Genomic DNA, 22,541 nt, shown 5'->3' on the forward strand with positions numbered 1-22,541 from the left:
CCATCTGTTGGTATCATCTTTAATTTCTTTCATCAGTGTCTTATAGATTTCTGCATACAGGTCTTTTATCTCCCTAGGTAGGTTTATTCCTAGGTATTTTATTCTTTTCATTGCAATGGTAAATGGGAGTGTTTCCTTAATTTCTCTCTCAGATTTTTCATCATTAGTGTATGGGAATGCAAGAGATTTCTGTGCATTAATTTTGTATCTTGCAACTTTACCAAATTCATTGATTAGCTCTAGTAGTTTTCTGGTGGCATCTTTAGGATTGTCTAGGTATAGTATCATGTCATCTGCAAACAGTGACAGTTTTACTTCTTTTCCAATTTTTATTCCTTTTATTTATTTTCCTTCCCTGATTGCCATGGCTAGGACTTCCAAAACTATGTTGAATAATAGTGGTGAGAGTGCACATCTTTGTCTTGTTCCTGATCTTAGAGGAAATGCCTTCAGTTTTTCACCATTGAGAATGATGTTTGCTGTTTGTTTGTCGTATATGGCCTCATTATGTTGAAGTAGGTTCCCTCTATGCCCACTTTCTGGAGAGTTTTTTATTATAAATGGATGTTGAATTTTGTCAAAAGCTTTTTCTTCATCTATTGAGATGATCATATGGTTTTTCTTCTTCAGTTTGTTAGTATGGTGTATCACATTGATTGATTTGCATATATTGAAGAATCCTTGCATCCCTGGGATAAATCCCACTTGATCATGGTATATGATCCTTTTAATGTGCTGTTGGATTCTGTTTGCTAGTATTTTGTTGAGGATTTTTGCATCTATATTCATCAGTGATATTGGTCTGTAATTTTCTTTTTTTGTAGTATCATTGTCTGGTTTTGGTATCAGGATGATTGTGGCCTCATAGAATGAGTTTGGGAGTGTTCCTTCCTCTGCAATTTTTTGGAAGAGTTTGAGAAGGATAGGTGTTAGCTCTTCTCTAAACATTTGATAGAATTCACCTGTGAAGCCATCTGGTCCTGGACTTTTGTTTGTTGGAAGATTTTGAATTACAGTTTCAATTTCATTACTTGTGATTGGTCTGTTCATATTATCTGTTTCTTCCTGGTTCAGTCTTGGAAGGTTATACCTTTCTAAGAATTTGTCCATTTCTTCCATGTTGTCCATTTTATTGGCATAGAGTTGCTTGTAGTAGTCTCTTAGGATGCTTTGTATTTCTGGGGTGTCTGTTGTAACTTCTCCTTTTTCATTTCTAATTTTATTGATTTGAGTCCTCTCCCTCTTTTTCTTGATGAGTCTGGCTAATGGCTTATCAATTTTTTTAATCTTCTCAAAGAACCACCTTTTAGTTTTATTGATTGTTGCTATTGTTTTCTTTGTTTCTATTTCATTTCTTTCTCCTTTGGTCTTTATGATTTCTTTGCTTCTGCTAACTTTGGGTTTTGTTTGTTCTTCTTTCTCTAGTTCCTTTAGGTGTAACGTTGGATTGTTTATTTGAGATTTTTCTTTTTTCTTGAGGTAGGATTGTATTGCTATAAACTTCTCTCTTAGAACTGCTTTTGCTGCATCCCATAGGTTTTGGATCATTGTGTTTTCATTGGCATTTGTCTCTAGGTATTTTTTGATTTCTTCTTTGATTTCTTCAGTGATCTCTTGGTTATTTAGTAACGTATTGTTTAGCCTCCATGTGTTTGTGTTTTTTACATTTTTTTTCCCTGTAATTGATTTCCAGCCTCATAGCATTGTGGTCAGAAAAGATGCTTGATATGACTTCAATTTTCTTAAATTTACTGAGGCTTGATTTGTGACCCAAGATGTGATCTATCCTGGAGAATGTTCCATGAGCACTCGAGAAGAAGGTGTAATCTGCTGTTTTTGGATGGAATGTCCTATAAATATCAATCAAATCTATCTGGTCTATCATGTCATTTAAAGCTTATGTTTCCTTACTAATTTTCTGTTTGGATGATCTGTCCATTGGTGTAAGTGAGGTGTTAAAGTCCCTGACTGTTACTGTGTTACTGTCGATTTCTGCTTTTAGCAGTTGCCTTATGTATTGAGGTGCTATGTTGGGTGCATAAATATTTATAATTGTTATAGCTTCCTCTTGGACTGATCCCTTGATCATTATGTAGTGTCCTTTCTTATCTCTTGTAACATTCTTTATCTGATATGAGTATTGCTACTCCAGCTTTCTTTTTTTTTTTTTGCAGTACGCGGGCGTCTCACTGTTGTGGCCTCTCCCGTTGCGGAGCACAGGCTCCGGATGAGCAGGCTCCAGACGCGCAGGCTCAGTGGCCATGGCTCACGGGCCCAGCCACTCTGCGGCATGTGGGATCTTCCTGGACCAGCGCACGAACCCGTGTCCCCTGCAACAGCAGGTGGACTCTCAACCACTGCGCCACCAGGGAAGCCCCAGCTTTCTTTTGATTTCTATTTGCATGGAATAGCTTTTTTGTCCCCTCACTTTCAGTCTGTATGTGTCCCTAGGTCTGAAGTGGGTCTCTTGTAGACAGCATATATGGGTCTTGTTTTTGCATCCATTCAGCAAGCCTGTGTCTTTTGGTTGGAGCATTTAATCCATTCACGTTTAAGGTAATTATTATTATTTTTTCATTTTGCGGTACACAGGCCTCTCACTGTTTTGGCCTCTCCCATCGCGGAGCACAGGCTCCGGACGTGCAGGCTCAGTGGCCATGGCTCCCGGGACCAGCCGCTCCACAGCATGTGGGATCTTCCCGGACCGGAGCACGAACCCGTGTCCCCTGCATTGGCAGATGGACTCTCAACCACTGCGCCACCAGGGAAGCCCTAAGGTAATTATTGACATGTATGTTCTTATTACCATTTTCTTAATTGTTATGGGTTTGTTTTTGTAGGTCCTTTTCTTCTCTTATGTTTCTCACTTAGAGAAGTTCCTTTAGCATTTGTTGTAGAGCTGGTTCGGTGGTGCTGAATTCTCTTAGCTTTTGCTTGTCTGTAAAGCTTTTGATTTCTCCATCGAATCTGAATGAGGTCCTTGCCGGGTAGAGTAATCTTGCTTGTAGGTTCTTCCCTTTCATCACTTTAAGTATGTCTTGCCACTCCCTTCTGGCTTGTAGAGTTTCTGCTGAGAAATCGGCTGTTAACCTTATGGAAGTTCCCTTGTATGTTATTTGTCCTTTTTCCGTTGCTGCTTTCAATAATTTTTCTTTGTCTTTAATTTTTGCCAGTTTGATTACTATGTGTCTCAGCGTGTTTCTCCTTGGGCTTATCATGTATGGGACTCTCTGCGCTTCCTGGACTTGGGTGACTATTTCCTTTCCCATGTTAGGGAAGTTTTCGACTATAATCTCTTCAAGTATTTTCTCGGGTCCGTTCTCTCTTCTCCTTCTTGGACCCCTATAATGCGAATGTTGTTGCGTTTAATGTTGTCCTAGAGGTCTCTTAGGCTGTCTTCATTACTTTTCATTCTTTTTTCTTTATTCTGTTCCGCAGCAGTGAATTCCACCATTCTGTCTTCCAGCTCACTTATCCATTCTTCTGCCTCAGTTATTCTGCTATTGATTCCTTCCAGTGTATTTTTCATTTCAGTTATTGTATTGTTCATCTCTGTTTGTTTGTTCTTTAATTCTTCCAGATCTTTGTTAACCATTTCTTTCATCTTCTCGATCTTTGCCTCCATTCTTTTTCTAAGGTCCTGGATCATCTTCACTATCATTATTCTGAATTCTTTTTCTGGAAGATTGCCTGTCTCTATTTCATTTAGTTGTTTTTCTGGGGTTTTATCTTCTTCCTTCATCTGGTACATAGCCCCTGTGCCTTTTCATCTTGTCTATCTTTCTGTGAATGTGTTTTTTGTTCCACAGGTTGCAGGATTGTAGTTCTTCTTGCTTCTGCTCAGCTTAATCCTTTTGAACAACAGCTTAATCACATCTGTTCCTACAACTATAAATATATTTTTAACTCTAGTTTTGTATCTGTAGGTAACGGTGGTTCTAAAAAGAGTATTTCTCATTTTAAACAGGAAAGAGCTTTCCTGGAGTAAGTCAGAGAGAAGATTCCTGGCTACAGTTTATCTTCTGCTGAATTTCTTCTAGAATGTTCATTTGTTATATGAGCATCTGCTCCATGACAGATAGTCTGCTAGACCTTGGGTGTGAGAGATGAATGAATAGATACCATCCATCCTTACCAATGGGGAGCTCCATTCTAGGCCTGGCGATGCAAAAAAGTACATAAACACATACAACAACGAGGTCAAGGAATGAAGTTAGGACTGCTTAGCTGGGATGCTCAGCGGAGTTCCCTGAGCGAAATGACATTGGAAGCAAGGCCTGAAAGATGAGCAAGAGTCCCCACAGGAAGATACAGGGAAAGTGACTCCAGGCAACAGGAGTAGCATTTGGGGAGGATTAAAGCAAGAGAAAAGGACTGGCCTGATCTTGGGGCAGAGAGGAGGCCAATATGACAAGAGCAGGGACTGGCAAACTACTTCTGTAAAAAGCCAGATAACAGTGTTGTATGAAAGGAGAGAAGGTTAGCACTCCCCTTGACAAGGATGGAAGAGGCCCTGGGGCCTGACAACGTGCATACAGTTAAGGCATTGCTACCTACTTCATGGCATCTAACCACTGTTTTTATATGTATACGTATAGCTGATTCACTTTGTTATACAGGAGCAACTAACGCAACAAAATACTGTGTTAGAAGAAAATGTTAGATGTATTTAGAGTTATGTAAAGCATATTGCATATTTAGTACATATCGGAATAAAATGGAGAAATTTTTTTAAAAGCCAGATAATAAATGTTCTAATCTTTATGGGCTGTGCAGCAGCCCTATCTCCACTACTCAACTCTGTAGTTGCAGAGCAAAAGCAGGCATAGAAAATACGTACTGTAAATGAATGGGGTGGCTGTGTGCCAATAAAACTTTATTTGCAAGAACAGTCAGCAGGCTGAATTTGGCCTTAGTTTGCCAATTCTTGGACAAGAAAGTGAGGAGTAATGGTACTGGCACAAAAACAGAAAGATAGATCAATGGAACAGGATAGAAAGCCCAGAGATAAACCCACACACATATGGTCACCTTATCTTTGATAAAGGTGGCAGGAATGCACAGTGGAGAAAGGACACTCTTCAATAAGTGGTGCTGGGAAAACTGGACAGCTACATGTGAAAGTATGAGATTAGATCACTCCCTAATACCATACACAAAAATAAGCTCAAAATGGATTAAAGACCTAAATGTAAGGCCAGAAACTATCAAACTCTTAGAGGAAAACATAGGCAGAACACTCTGACATAAATCACAGCAAGATCCTTTTTGACCCACTTCCTAGAGAAATGGAAAGAAAAACAAAAATAAACAAATGGGACCTAATGAAACTTCAAAGCTTTTGCACAGCAAAGGAAACCATAAACAAACAGGACCAAAAGACAACCCTCAGAATGGGAGAAAATATTTGCAAATGAAGCAACTGACAAAGGATTAATCTCCAAAATTTATAAGCAGCTCATGCAGCTCAATAACAAAAAAACAAAGAACCCAATCCAAAAATGGGCAGAAGACCTAAATAAGACATTTCTCCAAAGAAGATATACAGACTGCCAACAAACACATGAAAGAATGCTCAACATCATTAATCATTAGAGAAATGCAAATCAAAACTACAATGAGATATCATCTCATACCGTCACAATGGCCATCATCAAAAAATCTAGAAACAGAAGATGGCGGAAGAGTAAGACTTGGAGATCACCTTCCTCCCCACAGATACACCAGAAATACATCTACGTGTGGAACAACTCCTACGGAGCACCTACGGAACGCTGGCAGAAGACCTCAGACCTCCCAAAAGGCAAGGAACCCCCCACGTACCTGGTTAGGGCAAAAGAAAAAAAATAAACAGAGACAAAGGATAGGGACGGGTCCTGCACCAGCGGGAAGGAGCTGTGAAGGAGGAAAAGTGTCCACACACTAGGAAGCCCCTTCGCGGGCGGAGACTGCGGGTGGCGGAGTGGGGGAGCTTCGGAGACGTGGAGGAGAGCACAGCAACAGGGGTGCGGAGGGCAAAGCGGAGAGATTCCAGTGCAGAGGATCAGGGCCGACCAGCACTCACCAGTCGAGAGGCTTGTCTGCTCCCCCGACGGGGCGGGCGGGGCTGGGAGCTGAGGCTCCGGCTTCTGTCGGATGGAGCGCCGGGAGAGGACTGAGGTTGGTGGCGTGAACACAGCCTGCAGGGCGTTAGTGCGCCGCGGCTAGCCGGGAGGGAGTCCGGGGAAAGGTCTGGACCTGCCCAAGAGGCAAGAGACTTTTTCTTCCCTCTTTGTTTCCTGGTGCATGAGGAGAGGGGATTAAGAACGCTGCTTAAGAGAGCTCCAGAGACGGGCGCGAGCCGCAGCTGAAAGTGCGGCCCCCAGAGACAGACATGAGACGCTAAGGCCACTGCTGCCGCCACCAAGAAGCCTGTGTGCGAGCACAGGTCACTGTCCACACCCCCTTCCGGGGAGCCAGTGCAGCCCGCCACTGCCAGGGTCCTGGGATCCAGGGACAACTCCCCTGGGAGAATGCACAGCGCGCCTCAGGCTAGCAACATCATGGCGGCCTCTGCCGCTGCAGGCCCACCCCGCACTCCATGACCCTCCCTACCCCCGGCCTGAGTGAGCCAGAGCCTCCGAATCAGCGGCTCCTTTAACCCCGTCCTGTCTGAGCAAAGAACAGACGCCCTTCGGCAACCTACACGCACAGGTGGGGCCAAATCCAAAGCTGAGCCCCTGGGAGCTGTGAGAACAAAGAAGAGAAAGGGAAATCTCTCCCAGCAGCCTCAGAAGCAGCGAATTAAAGCTCCACAATCAACTTGATGTACCCTGCATCTGTGGAATACATGAATAGACAACAAATCATCCCAAATTAAGGAGCGGTGTGGATGAAAGGCTCTTGGTGCTGCAGCCAGGAGTTAGTGCTGTGCCTCTGAGGTGGGAGAGCCAACTTCAGGACACTGGTCCACAAGAGGCCTCCCAGCTGCACATAATATCAAACAGCGAAAATCTCCCAGAGATCTCCATCTCAACACCAGCACCCAGCTTCACTCAACGACCAGCAAGCTACAGTGCTGGACATCCTATGCCAAACAACTAGCAAGACAGGAACACAACCCCACCCATTAGCAGAGAGGCTGCCCAAAATCATAATAAGTCTACAGACACCCCAAAACACACCACCAGATGTGGACCCACCCACCAGAAAGACAAGATCCAGCCTCATCCACCAGAACACAGGCACTAGTACCCTCCACCAGGAAGCCTACACAACCCACTGAACCAACCTTAGCCACTGGGGACAGACACAAAAAACAACAGGAACTATGAACCTTCAGCCTGCAAAAAGGAGACCCCAAACACAGTAAGATAAGCAAAATGAAAAGACAGAAAAACACACAGCAGATGAAGGAGCAAGATAAAAACCCACCAGACCTAACAAATGAAGAGGAAATAGGCAGTCTACCTAAAAAAGAATTCAGAATAATGATAGTAAAGATGATCCAAAATCTGGGAAATGGCATAGACAAAATGCAAGAATCAGTTAACAAGGACCTAGAAGAACTAAAGATGAAACAAACAATGATGAACAACACAATAAATGAAACGAAAAATACTCTAGATGGGATCAATAGCAGAATAACTGAGGCAGAACGGATAAGTGACCTGGAAGATAAAATAGTGGAAATAACTACTGCACAGCAGAATAAAGAAAAAAGAATGAAAAGAACTGAGGACAGTCTCAGAGACCTCTGGGACAACATTAAACACACCAACATTTGAATTACAGGGGTTCCAGAAGAAGAAGAGAAAAAGAAAGGGACTGAGAAAATATTTGAAGAGATTATAGTTGAAAACTTCCCTAATATGGGAAAGGAAATAGTTAATCAAGTCCAGGAAGCACAGAGAGTCCCATACAGGATAAATCCAAGGAGAAATACACCAAGACACATATTATTCAAACTGTCAAAAATTAAATACAAAGAAAACATATTAAAAGCAGCAAGGGAAAAACAACAAATAACACACAAGGGAATCCCCATAAGGTTAACAGCTGATCTTTCAGCAGAAACTCTGCAAGCCAGAAAGGACTGGCATGACATACTGAACGTGTTGAAGAAGAAAAACCTGCAACCAAGATTACCCAGCAAGGATCTCATTCAGATTTGATGGAGAAATTAAAACCTTTACAGACAAGCAAAAGCTGAGAGAGTTCAGCACCACCAAACCAGCTCTACAACAACTGCTAAAGGAACTTCTCTAGGCAAGAAACATAAAAGGAGGAAAAGACCTACAATAACGAACCCAAAACAATTAAGAAAATGTGAATGGGAACACACATATTGATAATTACCTTAAATGTAAATGGACTAAATGCTCCCACCAAAAGACACAGATTGGCTGAATGGATACAAACACAAGACACATATATTTGCTGTCTACAAGAGACCCACTTCAGAAGCAGCCGCATAGCACAGGGAGATCAGCTCGGTGCTTTGGGACCGCCTGGAGGGGTGGGATAGGGAGGGTGGGAGGGAGGGAGACGCAAGCGGGAAGAGATATGGGAACATATGTATATATATAACTGATTCATTTTGTTGTGAAGCTGAAACTAACATACCATTGTAAAGCAATTATACTCCAATAAAGATGTTAAAAAAAAAAAAAAAGAGACCCACTTCAGACCTAGAGACACATACAGACTGAAAGTAAGGGTATGGAAAAAGGTATTTCATGCAAATGGAAACCAAAAGAAAGATGGAGTAGCAATTCTCATATCAGACAAAATAGACTTTAAAACAAAGACTATTAGAAGAGACAAAGAAGGACACTACATAATGATCAAGGGATCGATCCAAGAAGAAGATATAACAATTGTAAATATTTATGCACCCAACATAGGAGCACCTCAATACATAAGGCAATACTGACAGCCATAAAAGGGGAAATCGATAGTAACACATTCATAGTAGGGGACTTTAACACCCCACTTTCACCCATGGACAGATCATCCAAAATGAAAATAAATAAGGAAACACAAGCTTTAAATGATACATTAAACGAGATGGACTTAATTGATATTTATAGGACATTCCATCCAAAAACAACAGAATACACATTTTTCTCAAGTGCTCATGGAACATTCTCCAGGATAGATCATATCTTGGGTCACAAATCAAGCCTTGGTAAATTTAAGAAAATCGAAATTGTATCAAGTATCTTTTCCGACCACAACGCTATGAGACTAGATATCAATTACAGGAAAAGATCTGTAAAAAATACAAACACATGGAGGCTAAACAATACACTACTTAATAACGAAGTGATCACTGAAGAAATCAAAGAGGAAATTAAAAAATACCTAGAAACAAATGACAATGGAGACACGACGACCCAAAATCTATGGGATGCAGCAAAAGCAGTTCTAAGAGGGAAGTTTATAGCAATACAATCCTACCTTAAGAAACAGGAAACATCTCGAATAAACAACCTAACCTTGCACCTAAAGCAATTAGAGAAAGAAGAACAAAAAAACCCCCAAAGTTAGCAGAAGGAAAGAAATCATAAAAATCAGATCAGAAATAAATGCAAAAGAAATGAAGGAAACGATAGCAAAGATCAATAAAACTAAAAGCTGGTTCTTTGAAAGGATAAACAAAATTGATAAACCATTAGCCAGACTCATCAAGAAAAAAAGGGAGAAGACTCAAATCAATAGAATTAGAAATGAAAAAGGAGAAGTAACAACTGACACTGCAGAAATACAAAAGATCATGAGAGATTACTACAAGCAACTCTATGCCAATAAAATGGACAACCTGGAAGAAATGGACACATACTTAGAAAGGCACAACCTGCCAAGACTGAATCAGGAAGAAATTGAAAATATGAACAGACCAATCACAAGCACTGAAATGGAAACTGTGATTAAAAATCTTCCAACAAGCAAAAGCCCAGGACCAGATGGCTTCACAGGCAAATTCTATCAAACATTTAGAGAAGAGCTATCACCTATCCTTCTCAAACTCTTCCAAAATATAGCAGAGGGAGGAACACTCCCAAACTCATTCTATGAGGCCACCATCACCCTGATACCAAAACCAGACAAGGATGTCACAAAGAAAGAAAACTACAGGCCAATATCACTGATGAACATAGATGCAAAAATCCTCAACAAAATACTAGCAAACAGAATCCAACAGCATATTAAAAGGATCATACACCATGATCAAGTGGGGTTTATTCCAGGAATGCAAGGATTCTTCAATATACGCAAATCAATCAACGTGATACATCGTATTAACAAATTGAAGGAGAAAAACCATATGTCATCTCAATAGATGCAGAGAAAGCTTTTGACAAAATTCAACACCCATTTATGATAAAAACCCTGCAGAAAGTAGGCATAGAGGGAACTTTCCTCAACATAATAAAGGCCATATATGACAAAACCACAGCCAACATCGTCCTCAATGGTGAAAAACTCAAAGCATTTCCACTAAGATCAGGAAAAAGACAAGGTTGCCCACTCTCACCACTCTTATTCAACATAGTTTTGGAAGTTTTAGCCACAGCAATCAGAGAAGAAAAGGAAATAAAAGGAATCCAAATCGGAAAAGAAGAAGTAAAGCTGTCACTGTTTGCAGATGACATGATACTATACATAGAGAATCCTAAAGATGCCACCAGAAAACTACTAGAGCTAATCAATGCATTTGGTAAAGTAGCAGGATACAAAATTAATGCACAGAAATCTCTGGCATTCCTATACACTAAGGATGAAAAATCTGAAAGTGAAATCAAGAAAATACTCCCATTTACCATTGCAACAAAAAGAATAAAATATCTAGGAATAAACCTACCTAAGGAGACAAAAGACCTGTATGCAGAAAATTATAAGACACTGATGAAAGAAATTAAAGATGATACAAATAGATCGAGAGATATACCATGTTCTTGGATTGGAAGAATCAACATTGTGAAAATGACTCTACTACCCAAAGCAATCTACAGATACAATGCAATCCCTATCAAACTACCACTGGCATTTTTCACAGAACTAGAACAAAACATTTCACAATTTGTATGGAAACACAAAAGACCCCGAATAGCCAAAGCAATCTTGAGAACGAAAAACGGAGCTGGAGGAATCAGGCTCCCGGACTTCAGGGTATACTACAAAGCTACAGTAATCAAGACAGTATGGTACTGGCACAAAAACAGAAAGATAGATCAATGGAACAGGATAGAAAGCCCAGAGATAAACCCACGCACATATGGTCACCTTATCTGTGACAAAGGAGGCAGGAATGTACAGTGGAGAAAGGACAGCCTCTTCAATAAGTGGTGCTGGGAAAACTGGACAGCTGCATGTAAAAGTATGAGATTAGATCACTCCCTAACACCATACACAAAAATAAGCTCAAAATGGATTAAAGACCTAAATGTAAGGCCAGAAACTATCAAACTCTTAGAGGCACAGCAAGGTCCTTTTTGACCCAGCTCCTAGAGAAATGGAAATATAAACAAATGGTACCTAATGAAACTTAAAAGCTTTTGCGCAACAAAGGAAACCATAAAGAAGACCAAAAGACAACTCTCAGAATGGGAGAAAATATTTGCAAATGAAGCAGCTGACAAAGGATTAATCTCCAAAATTTATAAGCAGCTCATGCAGCTCAATAACAAAAAAACAAAGAACCCAATCCAAAAATGGGCAGAAGACCTAAATAGACATTTCTCCAAAGAAGATACACAGAGTGCCAACAAACACATGAAAGAATGCTCAACATCACTAATCATTAGAGAAATGCAAATCAAAACTACAATGAGATATCATCTCACACCAGTCAGAATGGCCATCATCAAAAAACCTAGAAACAGTAAATGCTGAAGAGGGTGTGGAGAAAAGGGAACCCTCTTACACTGTTGGTGGGAATGTAAATTGATACAGCCACTATGGAGAACAGTATGGAGGTTCCTTAAAAAACTACAACTAGAACTACCATATGACCCAGCAGTCCCACTATTGGGCATATACCCTGAGAAAACCATAATTCAAAAAGAGTCATGTACCAAAATGTTCATTGCAGCTCTATTTACAATAGTCCAGAGATGGAGACAACCTGAGTGCCCATCATCGGATGAATGGATAAAGAAGATGTGGCACATATATACAATGGAATATTACTCAGCCATAAAAAGAAACGAAATTGAGCTATTTGCAATGAGGTGGATAGACCTAGAGTCTGTCATACAGAGTGAAGTAAGTCATAAAGAGAGAGACAAATACCGTATGCTAACACATATATATGGAATTTAAGAAAAAAAAATGTCATGAAAAACCTAGGGGTGAAACAGGAATAAAGACACAGGCTTACTAGAGAATGGACTTGAGGCTATGGGGAGGGGGAAGGGTAAACGGTGACAAAGCGAGAGAGAGGCATGGACATATATACACTACCAAACGTAAGGTAGATAGCTAGTGGGAAGCAGCCGCATAGCACAGGGAGATCAGCTCGGTGCTTTGTGACCGCCTCGAGGGGTGGGATAGGGAGCATGGGAGGGAGGGAGATGCAAGCGGGAAGAGATATGGGAACATATGTATATATATAACTGATTCATTTTGTTGTGAAGCTGAAACTAACATACCATTGTAAAGCAATTATACTCCAATAAAGATGTTAAAATGAAAAAAAAAAAAAGAAAGGTATAGAATGAAATAGTTCAACAAAAAAAAAAATCTAGAAACAATAAATGCTGGACAGGGTGTGGAGAAAAGGGAACCCTCTTGCACTGCTGGTGGGAACGTGAATGGGTACAACCACTATGAAAAACAGTATGGAGGTTCCTTAAAAAACTACAAATAGAACTACCATATGACCCAGCAGTCCCACTACTGGGCATATACCCTGAGAAAACCATAATTCAAAACGAGTCATGTACCAAAATGTTCATTGCAGCTCTATTTACAATAGTCCAGAGATGGAGACAACCTGAGTGCCCATCATCGGATGAATGGATAAAGAAGATGTGGCACATATATACAATGGAATATTACTCAGCCATAAAAGGAAACGAAATTGAGCTATTTGCAATGAGGTGGAGAGACCTTGAGTCTGTCATACAGAGTGAAGTGGGTCAGAAAAAGACAAATGCTGTATGCTAACACATATATACGGAATTTAAGGAAAAAAAATGTCGTGAGGAACCTAAGGGTAAGACAGGAATAGATACACAGACCTACTAGAGAATGGACTTAAGGATATGGGGAGGGGGAGGGGTGAGCTGTGACGAAGCAAGAGAGAGGCATGGATATATATACACTACCAAGCATAAGGTAGATAGCTAGTGGGAAGCAGCCACATAGCACAGGGAGATTAGCTCGGTGCTTTGTGACCGCCTGGAGGGGTGGGATAGGGAGGGTGGGAGGGAGGGAGATGCAGGAGGGAAGAGATATGGGAACATATGTATATGTATAGCTGATTCACTTTGTTATAAAGCAGAAACTAACACACCATTGTAAAGCAATTATACCCCAATAAAGATGTTAAAAAAAGAAAGTGAGGAGTAAAAGGTAGTGTGGGCCAACATGAGGACACTGAGGAAGGTGACGGCCGGAGCATGCAGTGTCTCAGATTTAGAGCCCCCATGATAGAATGGGCAGGTAAGCCCTGGTCAGGCCAACCTGGGATGAACTGTCTTCGGTCACTTACCAGCTTTGTGATCTTGGGAAAGTAACAATAGCTTAGCCTCCTTCGATTTTCATATCGTCAAGGAGATCCTCATAACTCTCTGGTAGGGCAGTTACTAGGATTAAGTGAAACAACACATATGTCTGTTACATTATAGATGCATTAAATACATTCAGCAAACCTCAGTTCTCTCTATCCCATGCTAGGCACCTGTTATGACTTGGAATATAAGATGAGGGTAGGATGCTTTCAGGGGGCTTGGCTGAAAAGCTTCAGGCAGCAGTAGCCTCTCCTGAGCCTCCCAGGGTTCCCCCAACCCAGCCTTTGGAGAACGGCCCCATAATTCCATGGAGCATCTTTACAGACAGAAGGAGGGTTCCTTGTTGCACAGTTAACCTTTCATTAACTCTAGAGAAATAATGTGAAAAAAATTTTTTTTACTTAGTTGCACAGCACAGATTTAATTTAATTTCTCTTCTTGTGTTAATTTCGTGATTTGGAAAACATGAATTTCATTTTTAATTAAGGGAGAGCAAAGGGCATTCTACGTTCTGTGTTAGGATGGGGCAAACATTATTGCTTCTAATAAGCAGGAATGAGGAAGAACATGCTACCCCTTAATGTCATTAGAAGAATTACTTCAGTTTCACATTTTGGGGCCCCTGTGGAATAGCTGGATGAAGTATGAAGGGACTTTAAAATATAAGATGGAGGAAAATTGTCTTTTTTTCAGGTATATATGGGATGTATAATTAATCATAATGTATAACATGTAATTACATATTATATAGTGATATAATTATACTATATACCGCATAATTATATGTAGTGTTATAGCAATATAATGTACATTAAAAAAATTTTATGATTGGACATCTCAAAGTCGTGTGTGTGTCTGTATGTGCACACACTCATGAGTGCTTGTGTTTTCAGGATACCCAAGAATCCTTACCTTGCTAAAATGAGAAGTGTAAAAAGATTTTACATGCTTGCCTAGTGACTTGCTTAAGTAACTACAAGCAGACTCAGGAATTTTATTTCTAATCCCATTTTCTAAATGACTGAGCTGAGGACCATGAATATATGAGAAGTAAGAGTAGAAAACTGCTACCAGCAGGAGAGGAAAAACCCTTGACTCCCCTGGTTTCCAACAGATTAGACCGTTGCAACGAGGGATTCAGCTCTCCACACTGCACATCCTGCTATGGTCCTTATAATTTTCTCTTACTGAGAGCTAGGTTAGGACAAAACCTGGGACTGCATGCAAGGAGAAGAGACATATGTAGAAAAGAATGTGAGCAATTATGTACTGAAATCCAACTAAACACTGACTTTTAAAAAACTGAATAATTAGAAAAAAAACTGCATATGTGCACATAAGTTTATTCAACACAGTCTGCGGTTAATGTCTGCTCTATTTTGTGCCTCAAAGCCAGTGACTATAATGTAATGTGCACAATCTCACTTGGAGTTCTTTTTGGAAATGAAGATTCAGGGCCCTACGCTCCAAGATTCCAATTTAGTACATCAGAGGCCAAACCCTGGAATCTGAGTCTTTATTAAGTATCTTGAGTGAGTTTTGTAAAGGTGAGCCATGTGCCATGCTTTGAGAACCCCTAAAAGTAATGAGTTGGCTCTTGGAAAATGGCCAGCTTTGTTAAAGCCAACTTATTTACAGTATTTCTCTCTCTCTTTTCCCTAATGATCAGAACATTGCAATACATACCTATGTATGCCAACCTGCAAATTTTCGAGTTAGGCCTAAGTCATTTTTCTCACAAACTCAAAGGATCTTTTTCAGAGTTAATTGGCCAAGGAGGAGGAGAGTCCAAATGGCTGCTTTGATGTAACTGCCACCCACTGTTGGTTCTATCCACCTCTGAACAGGTGTAGAAGTCATGAATCATCCCTCCTGATTACTTCTGGCATTTTGCAACTGATCATTTTAGAGGCCAAACTGTTTTGTGAAAATTTTAACTTGTCATGCTGTCAGAAAGCTTTCAGGAAGATATGCGACATTTAAACATTTTTTTCAAGTCAATAATCTAGGAGACTCTACACGTATTTCTTCAGCTATTTCAAACATGCTTGTCTTGGAAGGAAACAATTTTCAATGCAGATTAGGCAAATACCTACACAAATAATCTCAGAAAACCTGGTCTCAAATGTAATAGTTATGTGAGTGCTACAGACTTTTGTCTATCATCTTGTCTATCATCATGAACTAATAACTAGTTTAAGAGACTATATTTTTGCTAGAGATATAAGAATTATTATTTTCATTTCTCTATAGAAAATGCTCACGCTAGGGACTACACACATACGTTGTTGACTACAGAAAAAGAAAATGCATTTCATAAAAAATTCTAGGATGAGGATGAAAAGAACAACTAATACGAGAAGCCTCATGTATTGCAGTGGTTTTACAATGACCATTCCTGTGAACTAAGCACTGTCATCGATAACCTGTATGTATTAGCTCATTTTTAATCCTTGACAGGCCTCAGTATCATCATTTATGAAGGTGCAAACTGAGGCTTAGAATGTTAACTAACATTCTCCAGACTACACAGGTAGAGCCCAGCTCCCAAATTCACTCTGTTAATTATACTAAACTGACTCCATACTTGCTTTTGCCTGGCTTCCTTCCTTACAAGCAAACTTAGGTTGGACTACTTAATCCAACCTCACTGAACTACTACTTCCATCTCCAAGGAAATGAACACAATAAACAACTTTAATGGGTTTTTAAGAGTGAATGACAAGATACAATTGAAGTGTTTCATGAAGTTCTATGTACATCTAGAGTACTAAGAACAATGCCAAAATAAATCTGATATTGTCACATTAATATGGGAGCATCCAGCGTCAATTCCTGCTTTGAGTCTGTTTATCCACTTGACATTCAACCACAGCTGCACAAAACCTGGCTTAATTGGAGGTGCCTGGTAGCACAGGCAATGGGGATTCTCAAAGGTCAAGGACATGATCCCAAGCTGGTCATCGATATAACTTGCTTAGACAGCTAGAGTCAACCTCCCTTGCCTCTTCTTCCCCCCAGAGTATTTGTTTAACATTTGTACGCAAGTATTTATGACCAAATTTACAGTTGCAAGTAAGAGCAGGGACAAGGGTCATATTTACATGGTGTCAGGAAAATTAATTGACTGTAACTGAAATTTTTCATAGGAACAAAGCAGATGAAGCTGATCTTTAGAGTCAAAGAGAGATTAGATTAAAAAGAGGCTGTGTCTCTAATTTCCCAGAGGTGCAGAATTGCTGTGCTCCATATCGAGTCTTCTGCATTTTCTGTTGCTGTTGTTTATGTTTGTTTCCATTCTGAGCATTGTCCTGTATATTGGGGAGAGCTTAGGCATTCAGAATACAAGATTGATTTCTCTTTTTGCCAAGTGCAAAGTTTGTTTACAAGAAAGTAATTATTTTCTAAAAGCATTATAGGGAGCAATTAGAACTGTGGTCAAATAGCCAGGGGTGTGGACTTCACACACACCAACCTGTGAAGGCTTCTTTTTGTGATTATTGACCTGAATGCAGTGTAAAAGAGAGTGTTTGAACCTATTCTTTCTTGGGTCTTGGTGGGATGCTAGGTAAGGAGAGGCCTGGGTAGAGGGGATAAAGCATTCATTGATCGCTTATTAAGTCTTAGGAACTGTGCCCATCAGCTATGGGTATTTTTTTATTCCTCCACTGACCTTTATTTATTTTTTTTAATTTAATTAATTTTTATTGGAATATAGTTGCTTTACAATGTTGTGTTAGTTTCTGCTGTACAGCAAAGTGAATCAGTTATACATATACATATATCCACTGTTTTTTAGATTTCCTTCCCATTTAGGTCGCCACAGAGCATTGAGTAGGGTTCCTTGTGCTATACAGTAGGTTCTCATTAGTTATCTATTTTATACATAGTGGTGTATGTATGTCAGTCCTAATTCCCAATACATCCTACACTCTCTCCTTCCCCCCCTTGGTAACCATAAGTTTGTTTTCTACATCTGTGACTCGATTTCTGCTTTGCAAATAAGTTTATCTGTACCATTGTTTTAGATTCCACATATGAGATATTATATGATATTTGTCTTTCTCTTTCTGACTTACTTCACTCTGTATGAATTTCTAGGTCCATCCATGTTGCTGCAAATGGCATTATTTCATTCCTTTTTATGGCTGAGTAATATCCCATTGTATACATGTACCACATGGCTGTAACAATTCACATTCCCACCAACAGTGCAGGAGGGTTCCCTTTTCTCCACACCCTCTCCAGCATTTATTGTTTGTGGATTTTTTGATGACGGCCACTCTGACCAGTGTGAGGTGACAGCTATGGGTATTGATGACAATAACTACACATCAGCAATAACCACATCAAACATTACTGCGCACTAATACATGCCAGTTTCTATGCATTAGTTCTAATTCTCCCAACAGCGCCATGGGATGAGTATTCTTTTTATCTCCACTTTACAAATGAAGAGAAGGGATTGTGACCCAGAGAAGCTGATAAATTTGTCCAAGTCTAGGAAATTGGCAGAGCTGTGGTTTGAACCTGAATCAGCCTGCTTCCTATTCCAGAAGCCTGCCAGGGAGAAGGATACAGTAAAAACAGTGTAACTGAAAGGCATTTAACCAGAAATAGATTAATTAATTGATCAATCAATTACAAATTTTCATATTGCAATGTAATTGCTGTTTAATGTGCTTTAATTAAAAAAAAGGAAAAAAAAGACTTTCTGGGGATGTCAGCAGGGGTCAGGTAAGACCGTCTCAGTCTCTTTTAACTTTGTAATGGTGGGTATCTGCTGTTTTGAGGGTCTACTACTCATCATCCTCTTTGTAACAGCACCCTGAAACTTTGGAGGAACCACTCTTCCACTTTCAATCCCCACGGTTTGGATGGACCCCTAGGTCTGGCTAATCAGTGTGATTTCACCTCTCTGACCAATGTGATGAGTCTAGGGGTGGGCACACGATCCAAGTCATCCAGTCTCAGAGAATCCTGGGCCTTATGCTAATACTTCGGGAAGCGTGTTATCTGTTTTGCTCTGGACTGGCTAGGCGCCTCCACTTTCAACCTGAAACTAATGCCAACAAAGTGAGGAGAGATGGAGAGAAATGTATTTGTGATGATAGGATTTCTGCCTCTAACCAAGTCCAGTCTTAGAGCAGTCTTACCTGTGGCCTCTAAAATTACTTAGGTAGTTGATTCCCCTTTTTGGCTTTAGCCAGGCTGGGCTGGGTTTTTCTGTCTCTTATAATGGATGTGTCTGGTTTATTACTGCATCTACCCCATCTAAAGTGGGAGGGGTGTTGGGGACACAAAATGAGCTGTGGACTTCCAATCTGCGTACCTATGTTTGACTCTGTGCTCCATCATTTATTAGCTATGTGACCTTCAGCTAGTACCTTAATCACTCACAATGTCCGTTTTGATTTCTACAAAACATGGACATAAAAATCCATTTCTCTGATGCTGAAGGTAATGGAAGGACCACATTATTACATGAAAGAACTCTGCAAAGAACTGCATGGATGGAAGGATTCTTATCTCCAATCTAAGCCAACTAGGACTGTAAGATATTCATTGTGTTTCTCAATCCAAGCATTTTCTTTAATTGAGGTGCTGAAGTACTGCTGGCCACAGACTTTCAAGGGAAATAAGAGAACCACAATGATGTTTATCTTAGTCTGAGGTAAACCAACATTTCCTGTTTTCATTATTTGATTTACCAGAAGTGTACCATTTATTTGCACATGCAATTAGGAACTTAAAAATCAAGTCTCAAAATTGTGCTCTATTAAAATGAATATCAACCTTTATGTAGGGGAAGGAAGACAAAGAAAAGTTTTCTTAAGTCACCGATGAGTAATTATGTTACAACTCATTTTGAGAAATGGCACCTGTGTGGTTTTGAAACAATATAAAAATAACACACAATCTGGATTGAAATTAAGGTGTGGCAGATCAACTTAAGTATTTCTCACATACCAAAAAAAAAAAAAAAAAACACTGCCACTCGTTAAATTCTTCTCTTTTGAAAGGAGAATAGGGTACGTTTCCTTGATAGACAACTATTCAGCTTACTAACTGGAGAAACGCTGTGGACAATGCTTGTCAGAGTTCATCTGAAACGTTAACATCCCACTCAAAAGTATATATAGATTAAAGAATGCAAGGGACATCCCTGGCGGTCCAGTGGTTAAGACTCTGAGCTTCCACTGCGGGGGGTGCAGGTTCGATCCCTGGTCGGGGAACTAAGATCCCACATGCCGCATGGCACGGCCAAAAAAAAAAAAGGAATGCAAGTCCTAATGAAATGGGGCTACCCGTAGTAGATATGTATGTGTAGTTGTTAACTAGTATGTTTCAAAGTAGATTTATATATTTCAGCCCCTGTCCACTTATTCCCCAAAGCAGATTTGCCATCTGAGGTGCATTTGGGGGTGCACTAATTGCACAGACACAGATGTACAACCTCTCACATCAGCTTAACTCCCCCCACTTACCCCCTGCTATGAAATCGATGTTTGTGTCCTCTCGGAATTCATATGTTGAAATCCTAACCCCCAATCTGATGGCATTTGGTGGTGAGGCCGTTGGGAAGTAATTAGGTCATGAGGGCAGAACCCTGAAGAACAGGGGCACTGCTCTTATAAGAAAAGACTCCTGAGCTTCTGCTCTCTGCTCTGTGCCAGGTGAGGATATAATGAAGAGGTGGCCATCTTCAAGCCAGGAAATGGGCCGTCACCAGATACCTCATCTGCTGCTCCCTTGATCTTAGACTTCCTAGCCTCCATGTATTAGGCAGGGTTCACCAGAGAAACAAAACCAATAGGATATATATGGATATATTAAGAGGAGGTTTATTATAGGAATTGGTTCATTTAGTTATGGAAGCTGAGAAGTCCCACCGTCTGCTGCCTGTAAGCTAGAGAACCAGGAAAGCCGATGGTATAATTCAGTCCAAATCCAAAGGCCTGAGAATCAGTGCAGATGCTATAAATCCTAGTCTGGGCCTGAAAACCTATCAACCAGGAGTGCCAATGCCTGAGGGCAGGAGAAGAAGGATGTCTCAGTTCAAGGAGAAAGAGTGAAATTGCCCTTCCTCCACCTTTTTAATTCTATTTGGGATTTCAATGGATTGAGTGATGTCCACCTGCGACAGTGAGGGTGATGCTGTTTATTCAGTCTGTTGATTCAAATGCTAATAATCTCTTCCAGAAACACCCTAGTAGGCACCGGAACAATGTTTCACTAGCCATCTGGGCATCCCTTATCTCAGTCAAATATTATATTCTGTTAATCTTTCTCCCAGTCTTCTCCAAAGGGACCCACTTTTTTTTTTTTTTTAAACCAGGATAACAGTGCATTGGGGGAAAGGAAATAATCAAACATTTTGTGGACTAGGCTTTTGGTTTTTATAGATTGAGTTAAAATTCTGGCTCTGTCACATATTAGCTACCTGATCTTGAACAATTTACTTAGTCTCAGCCTTAATTATCACAAGTATAAAATGTATTTGTAGTATCTACTCCATGGTAGGCTTGAATGACATAAGCATGGAAAGCATTTAGGACACTGTCTAGCACAAAATAAGTACACACACATACACAGGCACACACACAATATTAGCTCTTTTGTTCTACGATTATTTCCAGAAAATTAGAAAGCTATAAAAAAAAAGTGTGAGAAAAAAATAACTCAGAATTCCATATCCAGAGATTTCCAACACATAATATTTTGCTCTTAGTAAGATATAAAATAATATTGATTTTGAAAAATTAACAAAACTGGGATCATAGTGAAGAGCGTGCTCATAGCATATTCGCTGTATCATGAACGTTTTCCCAGTTCTGAACTGTTTCTTTGAAGCATGCTTCTATTTGGCTACACGCATTTTCATCACAGCCATATACAAAAATAAATGATTTAAAGAAAAATGGGTTTCCTGTGGAATAAATGTTTATTTTTAAAATAGCTGTTTAAAAGATAATATCCAACCCCTCACTGAGAGAGGATCATTATTCACCATTTTATAAACAGCTTCCATTCTTTTCTGAGTACACATATATTTGCATTTTTTAAGAAAAACGTTATCAGGATACGCATTCTATTTTGCAATCTGTTTCTTTTTCAAAGATTATACCTTGTCCCTCTTTTCATTTAACTAATCATACTTCTATAACACTACTTTTTATAACTGTACAGTGTTCCCCTGTGTGCCTATACTGTAATTTACTCTAAACAGTTATCTGTAATTGAAGATTTAGGCAATGGAGCATAGCGATTAAAAGAGAGGCTTTGGAATCAGAGAAACCAGTCTTCAAATCCCAGCTCCATTACTTGCATTTTGGTACCATGTACAGATTCCTACCTCTTCCGTAAATGAATCATAGTTTCGTCTGCTGTAAAAAATTAGACTCTGGGCTAATTATTTCTACCTCATAGACTTGTTCTGAAAGTTAAAAGAGAAACGGTATGAAAAGCACTTAGCATAGTGAATGACATGTTAAGTGCAGTTTACATTCATTTACTATTATTATCATTATTATTATTTCTGGTTTAGAATGTGTGGGTATGAGAGAATAAAAGAACACAACACATATGGGAAAGAAATGCTTTTCTGTTGGGGGAAATTAATGGCTAACATGATAAAGTGTCTACTGTGTCCCACATACAGTTATAAGTTCTCTGCACATTAACTCATTCTATCTTCATAAAAAGCACACTATTATTAACCTCATTTTACAGATGAGAAAACTGAGGCATGGTGACCTTAAGTAACATGTCGCACCTATCCGTGGCAGAATTATGATTCGAGCCAACTTGATCTGTCTTTGG

At 39.8% G+C, this 22,541-nt stretch overlaps 2 protein-coding genes across 12 annotated transcripts in view; one reads left to right on the top strand and one right to left on the bottom strand.

Annotated features, from left to right (window-relative positions):
• The window catches only part of CBLN4 (cerebellin 4 precursor), a gene marked incomplete at its 5' end in the record, with an annotated part of 575,839 nt that extends 571,208 nt beyond the window's left edge, over positions 1-4,631 (top strand). For 2 of the 4 annotated variants that reach the window (XR_013824133.1, XR_013824136.1), the window contains 2 exons: positions 2,175-2,777; positions 3,968-4,631. Of the gene's footprint in view, positions 1-2,174; positions 2,838-3,967 lie in introns of those variants that run through there. The other 2 variants (XR_013824134.1, XR_013824159.1) reach the window with 2 other exon arrangements.
• Positions 1-22,541, bottom strand: part of DOK5 (docking protein 5) — a 1,081,787-nt gene that overhangs the window by 39,024 nt on the left and 1,020,222 nt on the right. For all 8 annotated transcript variants that reach the window (XR_013824125.1, XR_013824126.1, XR_013824127.1 and 5 more), the window contains one exon: positions 13,700-13,793. The gene's annotated coding sequence lies outside the window, so the exon portion shown is untranslated. The remainder of the gene's footprint in view (positions 1-13,699; positions 13,794-22,541) is intronic.

This window comes from Stenella coeruleoalba, assembly GCF_951394435.1.
Source record: "Stenella coeruleoalba genome assembly, chromosome: 15".
NCBI classification, from domain to species: domain Eukaryota; kingdom Metazoa; phylum Chordata; class Mammalia; order Artiodactyla; family Delphinidae; genus Stenella; species Stenella coeruleoalba.